We start from the raw sequence: 16,197 nt of genomic DNA, 5'->3' as shown, positions 1-16,197 counted from the left end.
ACAACATTCTCAACATCCTACAAGATAAATATATGTATTTTCATCCAAATTTCTCTTCAACCCTCAATCCATAATCCAACAACACCAACACAACAACTATAATCTTTATTCTTTCAAATTATTCCTTAATTCATATTGATAGAGAAAGAGATTCAACAATTCATACCTTATTTTTTTTATGAAGGTAGCCAAATCTTCATCATTTTCTTGTCTCCAAGATAACTCCAACACCAAACGAAATTATAATCGCGTCACGTTGCCCGACCTCGATTGATATTCTCGTAGCTTGAAATTTTGCTCAAAATCTTCACTTTTATGTGAGATTAAGAGCCCTTTTTGGTGGCTGAAAATTCGGGAACATCGGAGCATTTTTTGATGAAGAAAAATGGGGTTTTAGCCCCTTTTATATTAAATTGGGTCGGCATCACCGTAGCTACGATCGTAGAGGTACCGTACAAGGCCGTTTCTTTACGATTCCGCCTTGTAACGTCTATAATTCTCTACTCCGAGGTCCTATTGACGAACGGTTTGTTGAATTACAAACTAGACTCGACGAGCTTCATTTTAGGCTTTGGTTTCACCTTAAAACTCTAAATATACTAGGAGATATGCGCCTCCAAAGTTGACTAAAAATTCGCCCAGCATTTCTCAAATTTTCGTCGAACTTATTTCTCTTCAATTTATTCGACCTCAAAATATTCCAAAACTCTCCATACATGGTATTTGTCATTCATTATACTAAAAATGGTCATGTTCTGTCTCAAAATAGTCTTTCCCGACTACCGCTTACGAGATTGTAATTCATCCTTTTACTTCGTTGTTACGTACTTTCCATGGCTTGTGCCTTTCAAAACATCATGGGACGTCTCCGACACTCCATTACTATTCTTATACGCAGACATGTCACACTCATGCTCGAAATGGGTATACAGCTTATCCCCAAAATTACATGTCCATTCACTTTTCAATTAACAAACCAAACACGTATACAAAAACTCCATGATAAGTCATAGACTTACTGAATATCAACAGTCTTGATCATATAACAACTCACTTCAAAACTGCTAATCACTACGCATTAATTTGAATCTCTTCATTTTGAACTTTTGTTGTTCTCAGACAATATGCTAACATCGAGCAGAATATCTAGAAAATAAGAAAGTGCATACCTGGAAGCATCAAAAAGCTTCATATAGAGCCGCTATCCACGGTGAAAGAAAGCAAATCAATTTTCTTGAATTTTGTAACATGAACAGAAAGTCATAAGGTATCAGAATCAATTGGACTTTTAACATTCAAACTTAAACTGAAATGTCTAAAGACTTTACTTAATAGATTGAGGGAGGAAAAAATAAAAATATTTTGGAGTTGTATCTAAGCACTCTTTGACTAAAGCAACCAAAGCAAACATATTTTTTCAAAATTCAACTTGCAAACACTCCTTTTCATGTATTAAAAAAGCAAGCTTTTATTTTAAAGAAGAATAACCATTCAACTTCGAAAGGCCCTTTTTCCTGTATTAAAAAAAAAAAAAAAAAAATGCGCTATTGTGTTGAAGAAGACCAACCATTCAACTTTCAAACTTCAAAGGCCATTTTTCTGTATTGAAAAAACTATTGTCTTAAAGAAGATTAGCCATTGTACGAACCTTTCCTGCTCTTAACAGTATTTTTGACTCGTATTACGCAAGCATGACAAAATATTTCTACTTTTATTTCCTAAACGAGGGTTCAATGATTAAAAAAATAAGTAAGAAAATTGCTTGCAGAGACTTGCACTATGTCTTTTGCATGTTATTTTTTTTTTTAGAATAATGTACTAACAGAACAATCGCACCAATAAGACCAACCTTTAAAGTGAATGCTTTAGGCAAAAATCCAAAAGGCAAAAATCCAAAAAGCCAACAATTCCTACAACGGGGTTTTCATTTTCAGCAATGCGAGGAGGGAAAAGGTAAAATTAAGAAACATTTTCTCAAAATCAAAGCGCAATTCGTCAAACAATGCTTTATTTAGAGATTGTGCCAAAACAATGTTGTTTTGTCAATATCTGATGGATTGGTATATAAATAATACTAAATCAGCAAACTCAATAATAGGTTGATAAAGAATGATACTACTAAAGCAACAAACCTAGAAAACAAAAACAAATTTCTTTCTGTATTGCAAGTAAGGAAATGCAAAACTGGTAAAACAAATACCATTTGTAGTTAATCACAATAGACGAATAAAGAGTTCATCCCAGTAGACAAACAAAGAGCACAAACAGGGGGGAAATACATTGAAGAAGCAGATGAATAACCGATCCAAAATTAAATTCGTACTACCCTAAAATTAGGAAAAAGAAAGAAAGAAACCTGTACAACATATCATCACATCTGTTAAAACGTTCAATGTAGAATTGGCAATTAGAATATCGAAGCTACTTCATACGAGAAATATAAACCATATGCAGAGGAACTACCAAAAAAATAAACATCCAAAGCACTTCCTTATACCCATACTTATATATCCAATTGCCTTTTCTTGGTTCATATTCTCCTAGGCATACAAAATTTAAAATTTACATAATTTAGCTTGAATCTATTGAGATTCATGAGTGTGCTTTCTCTTTACGCGTTTGCTATTAACGTCGAAAGTATATTTTGAATAATTGATAATGTTACGGTTGGCTTTCTGGTTTTTTTTTTTAAATCTTTTGACATCACAGGGAGAGAGTAGAAGAGAAACAAACCAGGGTCAGAGTTATGGCTAATCTCGTCACACAACCCTCCTTAGAGCCCACTTGTGGAATTACACTGGATATGTTGTTGTTGTTGCTCGTCAAGCATATGGTGGTGTTGTGTCAAAAGTTATCAACAAACAATGTTTAATACTGGTTCATAATAAAAACATTATTAAGGAAGATTACATAAAAATTAGGGTAAAACACAGAGAAAAAGAGATACTAACCATCAATGCAACTCTTCTTAATTAGGGTGAAAGACTGAGGGTACATGGGCGTTCTTTGGCAAGCCTAAACTTTTTAGTCCATGGGCGTTCTTTGGCAAGCCTAAACTTTTTTAGTCCAGGGAAGCACCGGCCACGCTCCCAAGAAATGGCCATTGTTGAGTCTATTTCTGATCATTCAAAATCCGTTCTTTTTCCTGGATGGGATGGATGGTAGCCAGGCGCGGATCTATTAAGGGTCGGGGGGTGCCACGCCACCCGCAAGCTTCGCCCGAAACCCTGTGTATATATATGTATATATACAGACACTATGTACAAATATTTAAAGTGGCACCCTCACTACAAAGTGACCCGCTGGTGCCAGTGGCGAAAGGCTTTGATTCCTTCTCTCTAGTCACAGAATCGAGTCCCAGCGGCTGCATGCTGCACGTTATAGTTTATTTTTTTACCCTTGCTGCTTAACAGTGAGCAGTAGCAATGTGACTAGGCAGAGTAGTGGGTACAAAACAATTCCCAATTTCCCATTAACTTTATATTCTCTTTTTTCATTTCTATAATTGTTGTTGACTTAATTTAATTTATTAATCTTTGACTTTTTTATTTTTTAAAGTTAAAAATAGAAGTTTCCCTCTCTTCCTTCTCATAAAAAAAAAAAAACACAAAAAAAAAGCCCTCTCTCTCTTCTCAATTCTCCTCAAAGAAACAAACCCTCTCTTCTCAATTCTCATCAACTAAACAAACTCTCTTCATTGCTCCAAAGCCAAAATCCCATTCGGTTGCTTCCTCCATTGACCCATTGTAAGGATCTTTTCGTCTTTCTTTCTTGATTTCTTTTGAGTTTTTTTTCTTACAAAAATGCTTTTTTGTGTTAAAATTGTAATCTTCCTTGTGAGCTTTGTACATTTATATATAAAAGTTGTCATTTTCCTTGTGGGTTTTGTATATTTACGTATAAAAGTTGTAATCTTGATTGTGGGTTTTGCACATTTATGTATAAAAGTTGTAATTTTTCTTGTGGGTGTGTACTGTTTTATAGAAAAGTTGTAATCTTGCTTGTGCTTTTTGGAGAGTTATGTATAAAAGTGTAATTTTGCTTGTGGGTATGTACATTTTTGTAAAGAAGCTGGCATATTGCTTTGTGTGTTTTTGTTGGCTGCTTAAATTTGTGGTGCTTTACTTCAAATTGTGATTTGAATTGAACTTTCATTTTGTAGGGAAGTGCTTTGATTCTCTGAAGATGGATAAATTCCTCACAAAATTTAATTGTTTTCAACCAAGTTCCAGCATGGATGCCAATCGTTCTCAACTCATAGATGTGCTCAATTTAGGATCCCTTGAAGCCGATCCAGGAGAAAGGATACCTATTGCTAAATATAACCCTCGAATTCGGGACGAAGTGAGGAGACATTATATTCAAACAGGACCTTGTGAACCTTTACTGAAAAAATTTCCTACAACATAAATAGGAAATAGAGGTCGTCAATTTGTTTCAAGTTGGTACAAAGGTCCACATTCTAATTGCTTGGAGTATAGCATGAAGAAGGATGCCACATATTGCCTGTGTTGCTACTTGTTCAAAAATGAATTTGTACATGGAATTACGGGTTAGTTTTATACGAAAAATGGTTTTAGGAGTTGGAATAGGGATCTTGAAAGATTCCGTTTGCATGTTGGTAAGGTTAATAGTGTCCATGATAAATGTTTCAAGAAGATGCTAGATTTGTCAAATCATCATCAATCAATTCAAGTTGTTCTTGAAAAGCATTTCGAGAAGGAAAAAAGTGATTATGGAATGCGTTTGGAAGCCTCAATTTATGTGGCAGGACTTCTTTTGCACCATGGGTTGCCTTTTCGAGGTCATGATGAAAGTGAATCTTCAACAAATCAAGGCTTCTTTCTAGGATTTTTGCGATGGCACGGGGATAAACATCCGGATATGGGAAAAGTGATATTAAAAAATGCTCCACAAAATGATACTTTGACTTGTCCTATGATCCAAAAAGATATTGTCCACGCTTGTACAAAAGAAACGGTGAAAGCTATAATTGGAGACTTGAATGGAGATTACTTTGGTATATTAGTAGATGAGTCCAAAGATATCTCACACAAAGAACAAATGGCTCTCGTGTTAAGATGTTGATAAGAATGGTGAGGTGGTAGAATGATTTATCGGTCTAGTCCATGTTAGTGATACATCGGCATGCTCGTTTAAAGAAAGAAATCTACTCTTTGCTTTCCAATCACTCACTAAGTCCATCCAAAATACGTGGACAAGGTTATGATGGAGCTAGTAATATGAGAGGAGAGATAAATGGTCTCAAAACTTTAATTATGAAAGATAGTCCATCGGCATATTACATTCATTGTTTTGCTCATCAATTGCAATTAACACTTGTAGCTATTGCTAAAAAACATAGGGATGTTGAAGACTTCTTTGATCATGTTACTAATGTGTTGAATGTTGTTGGAGGATCTTTTAAGCGTAGAGATTTGATTTGTCATCATCAAGCTGAAAAGTTGGAGCAGTTACTTGAATCAGGTGAAGTTCATACTAGACGGGGACTAAATCAAATGCGCGGACTTCAAAGACCAGGTGATACTCGTTGGGGATCACATTTCAAAACATTAGATAACTTTATTATTATTTTCTCAGCTATTGTTCATGTGCTTGAAGTGATTAAACATGAAGGTTCCACCTCAAGTGATAGAAATCAAGCAAAATATCTTTTGACTGAGATTAAAACATTCAGATTTGTTTTTATGCTTCACTTGATGTTGAAAGTGATGGCAATGTCAAATGAGTTGAGCAAAATTTTACAAAAAAAAAGGATCGAGATATTATTAATGTCGTGGAGTTCCTTAACATTGCAAAAGAAAGATTGCAAGATATAAGGGAAACTAGATGGAAGCCTTTGTTGGATGATGTTTCCTCATTTTGTGATGCACAAGATAGTTTGATTCCCAAGTTAGATGAGTCTTATTTTCCTGAAAAGTCAAAGCGTAAGTCTTCTGGTGTTTGTTATTCACACCACTTGCGTATTGAACTCTTTTGTGCTATGATTGATGTGCAACTTCAAGAGCTTAATGATCGCTTTGATATAGCGAGTAGTGATTTGCTTCTTCGGATGGGTAGCCTGAATCCCATCAATTCTTTTGCTAATTTTGATAAAGGTAGAATCATGACTTTAGCAAAGTGTTACCCAGATAAGTTTGATGAAATACAGATTCGAGATTTGAGTTACCAACTCGATACTTTCATATTTCACACGCGAAGTGGTAGTCCCAGGTTCTCCAACTTGCAAGGAATTCGTGATTTGGCAAAAGCATTGGTTGAGGCAAATCTTATGGATACTTATTCGCTTGTTTATTTACTTGTGAAATTAACTCGATCTTACATTTGCCTAAATCGTGGAGAGAGCATTCTCATCCATAGACGGATCAAAAATGAAGTGCGGAATAGCATTGGTGATCAATATTTGAATGATTGTTTAGTTTGTTACATAGAGCGTGATGTATTCACAAATGTAAGTAATGATGTCGTCATTGATCATTTTTAGAAGATGAAACCTCATCGAAGACAATTGTAAATGAATGATGGATATTTATGATATTAGTAATATTATTGGAAGTTTTATGCTTTTCTCTTATGTATATTGCTATAAATAAATGTTTCATAGGAAAAGACGAATAACCCGAATCAAAGCCCGAAAAGACGAATAATCCGACCCGAAGCCCAAATTGATTGAATGACGCATGGCACTCGGAAACTTCAAATCGTGGATCCGCCTCTGATGGTACCAAATTTCAAATCCTGGATCCGCCTCTGATGGTAGCATTACGTGATTTGTTATTTTACTGCTTAACAATATCTGGTCTATTTGGGCAGACTTTGAAGAAGTTGAGACCAAACATGACTGAAAGATTGATACGGAAGAGTGGAAAATTTTAGTCCTGGATATCCTTCACTTCCGAAGAAAACGACCCTCCGAGTGACTTGTTTAGGTTTTCTGTAGTGGTACAGGCTTTGGATTTGCAAATTTCACTGCCCACAAAAACTAAGAAAAGCAGCAGCGTAAGGGAGATGAACAGGTACGATTAAGTAGGTTATTATTAGAGTGACTTTTCGGTTCTGTAGAATATCAATTAATTATAATAAATAAATTAAAAGAAGGTGAAAAAGGCAAAAAAATGTGGTAAAGATAAATGGCGATTGCTTTAGAGACATCTTTGGGCCCTTTTCGCTAACTTATATATATATATTAAATTTTTACGCGCGACGCTTGGGGCGGTATCAAATGAAAGTAATCATAAAAAATTATCATATCTAATATATATTATTATTATTGTAACAAATCTAATTACTTATAAACTGTTATTCTTGTGGAGATTTGAAGATCATTTAATTTCTCTTTATAAGTCAATTTTTAATATTCCTATAGATGAAAAATAATTAAAGGATGTCAAAATATACATGCTTTTAACCTAAAAAAACAAAAAACAAAAAAAGGAAGTTTTGATATCTAATTTTTATGATTATGATATTATTTTCCATTGCTCCCCAACCCCCCCCCCCCCCCTTCTTTTTCTTTTTTGTTAATATGCATTGAAAAAATTTATTATATTATTTAAGTTTTTCTAAATTATTAATCCTATGTTAATTCCTCTTTATACTAAAAATGAATTTCTTATCTTTCATCTAAATTAAAAAAGATTACAAATAGCAATACTAAATAAAAGCGTATAGTTCACAACAAATTCAAAATATAAGCACACTCAATTCAAAAATTAACTACACTTGATGTTATTGTACTACTTATAAATATGTCAAATTATTTGCCGATTTTCTAACAATTTGCGACTTGGCTAAATATTATTATCCACGGCATATATATACTATCCAAGCATCAGTTCAATATTGAAAAATAATAGAAATATCAAATAAGGACCACTAATGTTAAAACCAAATGAATAAACATGTAGCGCAAAAAGTGCAACGGATGTTAAATTATTACTATAGTTTTAGTCCAATGTCATAAAATATTTCCTTATATGTTGCAACTGTGAATATTTTTCTTTAACTCATATTAAATAATATACACTACTCAACACAATGTTTGCCCATTATTTACCCATAGATATTTGATAGTAAGTATATATTCCTTTTTTATAATAGTATCCTTGCATTTCTTGCCAAACCACTAAGATTTACATCTTATTCAAACTCTTCCTCACTATTTCCTTCTCTTTAAGCTTTTGATTTTAATGCTATGTTTATGAAGAATGTCAAAGATGACAAAAGACCAATCTTGAATTCCAAAGATGGACCTCAGTAAATAGTATATTGAGAACGTTTTCTGAGTTACATTTATTCAACAGCTCCTCGAAAATCTGAAAATAAAAAAATAAAGCCGAAGTTAAAAAAATACATAAATTTGGATTAAATGAAAAATTTGCACTGAATACATGAGTACAAAAGAAGCGTTTTAAAATAATAACAAAACAAAAGAAAAGTACGAAAAGAACATCTAACCTTGTGCTCCATGATACACCAACTTATGTCGACACTAATTTTTTAATTGAATTAAAATGACAAATCAACTTTTGGAGCACGGGAATAAAAAATGCAAGTATTATACCTAAAGAAATTCAGAAAAAAGAAAAAAGATCATTGTACCTCTTTAATCAATATAAAGATCTTCGAATCCGCTTACATTTTTTCGTCAAGAGCAGAATTTACAGCATCACACTATCATTTACGCAAATAGTCTTGAATAGTCATTGTCTATAAACGAAATTGAACATTGAGTAAACATATTCAAGTGCAAAATGGAAAAGATAAAATTACTTTTTTAAATTAACTGCTGAAGAAAAAATTCGAGATGGAAATAATCCAATCTTTTGCAGCCACATTTTACAATAATGTTTAATCTAACGTTTGTATTAACTTTTTGGAGTTGTAAGCTATTACTAAAGAGAGAAGGAGGCATAAGATGTGTTATCATTAATAATAAATTTTACTGTTAGCATTTAAATATAATAATTAAATCTGGATATTTTTTTTTTCAAAAAACTTTCATTTTGGTAGTCATTAGGGAAAGTCTCTCTCTTAAAAAAAGGGGACTCCAGCTCTAATTTTGAACAGTGATCATTATCTCATTGACATATTTAATATCACGGTTATGATCACTTTAGATGTTTTGACATAATAAAGCTAAGATGTTTATCATATATACCATTAATAAATTTATAGATAATTAATTTATAAAATATTAACAATAATATGTCTTGAATAAAATTAATCTTTTTTACCTATCTAATTGACATATTTTTAGGTAGTTAAAAAACTATTTAACTTATAAAGCTTTTAATATCATCAACAATTTTATGATAATTTACATCGAGAAAATTGAATTAAAACCATAAATGTAATAATCATTGTAGTATTCTGGTATCACTAATGGTATGCAAAATCTTTATTCAACAATTAATGTGAACAAAACAATGAGAAGACCATACAGACAATATACACGGGAGAAAAAATATTCCTTTTTGGCTTAAACAAAAATAAAAGGTTTACATAGTTATAAATAAAAGTTCTATATATAAAAAGAAAATACCATCTTCTTTGCTTGTTTCATCTCCTTTTGTTAGATCTCCAATTCCGAAAGAAGAGTAATCTTCACTGCCTCTTGTTGTGTCCCTATACCTCTACCAAACAACTCATATATTTTTTAAATGGATATAAAAGCATAGCATCATCCAAGTTTAAGAAAACATTAAGAAGAAGAGTGAATTCATTTATATAAGAAGAGGGAATAGCAGATTTAATATACAGATCATCATATTGATGATCATAGTTTCAAAATTAGATGAACTTATGCATAATTGCATATAAGGGAGGGCGGAAAAGTTGACCACTAATAGCAACGAAAAATTATCAAACATAATAACAAAATCAACTGTAAGTAGAGAATTCTTCAGGTCAATTCAATCAAAGAGTATGACGTTGCAAAATTTGAGTGGATTGACAACTATCTAGGGGATTAAATAGGAGAAAGGATAACAAGGTATTTTATTTTTTGAACTAATTCAAAAAACAAATTTTATCTCTCAATTCAAAATTCAAATTCATAAGCTTTTATCTCAATTCAAATCCGCTTAGATTAGAGTATATGTAAATCCAATGCCAGGATCCTACCTTAAACAACTTTATTTGTTTATTTTATGGGCTGAGATATTTCGAAATTGAATCACAATAAAATATTAAATTCAAATTTTAAATATATCTCAAAAATAAATACAGATCCTAAAAAGTACTTCATTTCATACCATATTCAAAAAATAAAGTATGCATTAACGCCTAAATGTCAAGCTCGACTTAAAACATGTTATAAATGAAAACCAATAATAATAATAAATAAATAAATAAATAAATAAAAAAAGAGATAGCTCTAAGAAAATAAATGTACCTCTTTAAGAAAAACTACTTACATATGAAAAATATTGAGTAGAGTGATGCATGAAACATTCCGTGCTAAACAATGAAGTAGCAAGGAAAATAATTATATACACAACTACGAAAATAAATAAGAAAACGTACATTTCAATTTAATCAAAAGCTATTGAGCTACCAATTTCGCAATCTTTCTTCCTCTGGATAATTCATACGAAATTCCTTTCAAAATGGTATTAAATAAATAAACTGTCACCATCATTAAACAACAATAAAAACACGTAAAATAAATGAAAAGATCAAAATAATATGATTAGTTCCAATAAAGTAATAACTTAAAAATAGTAACAGAAGTTAACAATTAATAAACGTCAACTCAACTAATTAATTATTAATAAGAAAGTGAGTTTTTATATATGTTCTACTATATTCAGGTCTGAACGTAAGGTAAATGTTTCCATTTTTATCAAAAATTAAACGAATAAATGAAAAAAATTTAGAATAATTACATTGAAGAATATTACTTGCTTAAGATCATGCCTGAAAATAGTAGAAAAAAAATAATTTCGTAACATCATTTCTCGTAATACGAATATCACCATCTGCATATAAAAAATGATCGAGAACATTAAAAATAAATAATATGAAGAATGAAATAAATACAAATTCACTAATAAAGCTAATATTACTAACGAAAGGAGGAGAAGAAAGTCTAACATTATGTATAATTAGAGGTGTATATATAGAAAAAGTTAGAGAGTTTGAACTTCACTCCAACTCAAATTTTATTTTACTTCAAATTTAAATTCTATCATATCAGTTGTAAGGTATATCTTTTAAAACACAATGTATATTTTAAAGATAATATTTTAAGATATTCTTATCTTACAACCTATATATTTGAGTTGAGTGAAATACTGGAAACCGATTAGATCAATTCAAATTTGAATATACTAATGTAAGACCAAATAGAAGATGATCAATTCATTACCATTCCTTATCCTTGTTTTTAACCTCTTCCCTGCGTTTTATTTTTCTCTTTTTTATTTTTTTTAATCTTCTTTTCTTTCTTTAGTTGTTACAAAAAAGAAATAATTTTTCACAAAATTTAACATATATCTACCTTTTATTTTCAACATAAAAGGAAGGCTTTTAGTTACATTTATTGAAATTGCCTATGTGAGAAAGTTACTTATAGTTATAAAAAAAAATTTAATCTCTGCTTAATTATTTTGTTACTTTTAGATTTTATTATTTATGATTTCAATTACATGGTCTTCTCCACATGATGTTTTATCTTTTATTTCTTAATTCAAGATTGTTATGAGAGAGAGATTTTTTACTACTTTATTTTATTTGTTAAGTGAATCAATGCATAAATAGCCATAGTTATCTCAATCTACCCCTTTTTTTATTTCTATTATAATGATTTTAAAATTAATCTTTCATCTTTATTGTTTACTTCTAATTTGAATTCTGATACATATCTCTAACATAATTTTGGAGCTATCCATATTTTTAGCGGATACATGTTTAAAGAAATCAGCTGTCTCAATTTTATTTTATTTTAAATATTTAGTTTTGAATTCAAATTTGAAAACTTTATCTTTTAATTATGTGTTCAAATTCAGAACTTTATTTATATACTCAAAAGCTTTATCTTTATAATTCAAATTTACTTTTATTACATAACAATTGATATTGTCCTAAAATTGCCAAGTGGCTTGTTATTAGCTTGCCACTTGGCTCATCCACATTACTTATACCTCTCCTATTTTATATACTAGTATTAGTAAGCGCGATGCCCTAATGCAGGGTATCAAATGAAACTAATCATAAAAAAATTATTATCTTATTTATTTGATATAACTAAAAAATCATTATTTATCATTGACATATTTAAATAAATTTGTAAAATATTAAATTATTAATTTTACTTATTTTAACACATCGGATTACATTAATTTAACAAAAATTCAAATCTTATTAGGTTTAACTTTGTTCATCATACAATCCTGATTAATTTTTAAGTCTATGACATATAAAAGTCATATCATTACAAAAGAAAAGATTTATTTGACACAATTATATATAATTAGTAACTCACTCTAAATGTGATTTTGAAAGCAAAAGAACTTATGAATGCTATGGTTTAGAGTTATCCATATGAGAAATTAGTTTATATATTCAATTTTTTAATGTGGTACGGGTTTATTTATATCGATATTTTTTAATTCGGTTATATTTATTAAGTCTTTTGTTATAAGATCTTATTTATAATATAATTTTCTTATTATAATAATGATACTCCGTAGTTTAAAATATTTTTTTTATTTCAAATGCTAATAAACTTTATACTCTGAGAAGTTACTTGTTAAAAGTACTAAGGCAAACATTTTGAGTGAAGTATAAAAAACAACTCACCCCCCCCCCCCAAAAAAAAAACCCCCCTCCCCCTTTTTTTATTTTTTTTTTACCATTTTCTCAATAAATAACATTATATACCCCCACCATCCAATATGCATGATCTCTCAACGTTGCAATACTATTTCACTTATTCTCTTACAACAATGAACCAATTAGTGGATTCTAACTTGTATCACATCCCCGAATAAAGGACCGTAAGTTCTTCACATGTCTAATTTGGAATCCTTCCTTTTTTTTTTTTTTTTTTTTTTTGCAATTTTAATAGAGTGATGAGATATGGAAACAAAATTACACATTGACTTTGATTGCGGATCCACACAACATTCATATGTGCAAGATATATATTTTTTTTATCAAAAAATACCACCTTTACAAAAAAAATCATACATACTTGTGTGCGTTAAAAAACATATAGGTTTCAATTGCGTCAAATTTCGTCTTTGTTTAATTTCTTTATTAAATCATGTCATATTAATCAAAACAAATACGACCCTTTTAAAAGAAAAGCTTATATAAAATAGTATTAAAGAAAAAAGACATACATGCACTTATAATAGCCATACAATTAATTAGTATAGAAAACAAATACACCGAAACAAAAAATAAAATTTTATTTGAGCAGTGCTTCTAGAGTAATGAGTAGAGTCAAATAAAATAATCCTTCTTCTACCACAAATAGAAATAACTCATCCAATATGGAAGACTTTAAAGTATGAACCAAGCTAATGGTCCTAATATTTTCTTAAATAATTACCACCATACTTGTTAATCTAAATATTATAGAAGCTAATGATAATCTTTATATATGAGCAAACATATAGCATCTATAGCAATTTCACACGTCGAAAGATATAATGATTTTTTTAGCGTTCTTTAAATGTTTAACTTACCATCTATATATTGAATAATTTCTGTCAATAATAACAGTTATTTTCTACTATTGGTGTTAATTCGGTAAATTTGAGAAAAAAATCATGGAGAATTGATAATATCAACAAAATATCACAATATCATATATATAAAAGATATGCAACTTGAATCAAACTTTTTACGCTAACAAACCTAAAATGAGGTCCAAGGATATATTAATCTTTTAACCATTTAATTTTCCAAAAACTTATCAACACACTTATACGCTAACAAACCTAAAATTGCATTGATGCATTCAAAAACTTTATTTATTAACGATATAAATATTCCTTTCAAATTACCAAAAGTTTACTTCCCTGATAACAAATAAGTTTTAAATGTATTACTTTGTTGATGCACAATAAATTTTAATACTTATCTTTAGAAAATTGTAAAAAGTACCCCACGGGAACTTAAAGAATTTATATGATTCTTTTAAAATCAATTCTCTAATTAATACATAATATTGTATAAAATAATATTTCTACTAAATAAAAAAAATGCTAGGGAATCCAACTACTTTAAAAAGTTGATAATCCATTTAATATTTATTTATTTAATTATTTTACTAAGCCACATAAATAATAACTTATTTTAAAAGAAGCCTCATCTCCTTCGCATAGTTGATAATCATTCAAACCAATTTAAATTTTAAAAAAAAAAAAAAAAAAACTTATCTAGTTAATTTTGAATTTAGATGATTATCTATTCAACTAATTATGTGTTGCAATTCAAATTCCAAAACGGAATATATTTTGATAAGAACGTTGGATTAACTTTGAAAGATTCAACTAAAAGTCAAATTTAGCAATTCAAAAATTCTAAATCATAATATCAAAAGTATAATGAATTCGGTGTTATGAATCTTAAAAGTCACACATAGGATCAACTTCTCCTTTCTAGTTTAGCCCAGTAAAATCACGTTAATCAAGATATAAGTTTATAAAATTAGGATGCACGCAGTAAAAAGATGAATCTTCAATTAAGAGTTCACCATAATAAAACTAATACATGTCATATAATAAATAAACTATCAATGCAAAGTAAAACAGAGGGATGGGAAGAACTGCACGTCTTCATTCCTTTCCATTGTAGTATTTATATAAGTGTATTGCTATGCATTTAAAATTTGAATGACCTGTTGTGCTAATCTAATGAGTTAGGATAAGATTTGATAAGTTCTATGGTTAAATAAGATATATCCTATCTAATCTCATTTGTGGATTGAAATTTAAATTTGAATTCTTTTATCTCAATTCAGATTTTCTTATCTTTCTTTAAAATTTCTTTTATCTCAATTCAAGTATTTTTATCTTATGATTTAATTAAACTTACTTTTTCTAATCAATTCAAATATTTTAAATTTTAAATATAAATTCAAATTTTAAAAAGAAAAAAACATTAGATATTAGTCCTACAAAATTGTTAAAAAGAGTCTATTTGTTTTTGCTAGTTAACTATGCTCGGAGGAAAAAAAAACGAAAAAGAAAAAGTATAGCCTAGACGTGAAAATTGACATACAAAAATTGATTTGAAGTGCTTCATGTTTTTTTTTTTTTTTGGAAATTTGACTGTTTCTTAATTTATGAAGGACAATTATTTGATTTGTTTTTAAAAGATAACTATCTTTGACTTCAAACTATGTAGATTTCGAAAAGATATTTTACGTTCAAATTCAAAAGAAATCTTATCCTCCGATTCAAATTTTGAAAACATACATCAAATTTAAAATATAGGATACAATTTTAATTCAAATTTAACCACTTTACTATATAAAAAATATAAATTCAAAAAACTTATCTTTTAATTCAAATTAATTTTTATTACATAGTAGTAGATAGGGGTGTACATGGACCGGGTTGGTTCGGATTTTTTACAAACCAAACCAAACCATTTGTGTCGGGTTATTAAATCTATAAACCAAATCAAACCAATAAAAGTCGGGTTTTTTTCGATATCAATTTTTCTCGGGTTTTCGGGTTTTTCGGGTTTCCTCGGGTTTTTCATAGTAGCTAATGAAAAGCACGAGCGTTGCCTCTTAAAAAGAGTTCTAGTACAAAATATCAACATATAAGATGGAGCGAACAGCATTTAAGTTTTAACTTCATAATATAACTAAAATGTCAAATAGCCATATTTTACTCTCAAAGGTGTTCATATGACATCAAATGGCTTTTTTGTGAAATGAGAAAAGGAGAACAATGGCTTTATGGGCAATTCGCGACTGCCCTCGTTGGGGTGGCTCTTTAAATTTTGCCTCAGTATTTGAAATCTTTAAATTTTGCTCTTCGGCTTAAAACCCATAGGTTTCGGTTCGAACCCACACGCGATCAAAAATTTGAAAAAAAAATTCGCAAGGCGAGAGTTAAATTTCGCTATGCCCCCAAACGGATACACACTTGTGAAGGAATTACCAAAGTTATGGGACCGGCATACTTATGCCTTATGGGCGGACTTGGC

This window comes from Lycium ferocissimum, chromosome 12 (genome assembly GCF_029784015.1).
Source record: "Lycium ferocissimum isolate CSIRO_LF1 chromosome 12, AGI_CSIRO_Lferr_CH_V1, whole genome shotgun sequence".
Taxonomy (NCBI): Eukaryota; Viridiplantae; Streptophyta; class Magnoliopsida; order Solanales; family Solanaceae; genus Lycium; species Lycium ferocissimum.
The sequence above is the reverse complement of the archived record's forward strand: the minus strand, read 5'-3'. Positions refer to the sequence as shown.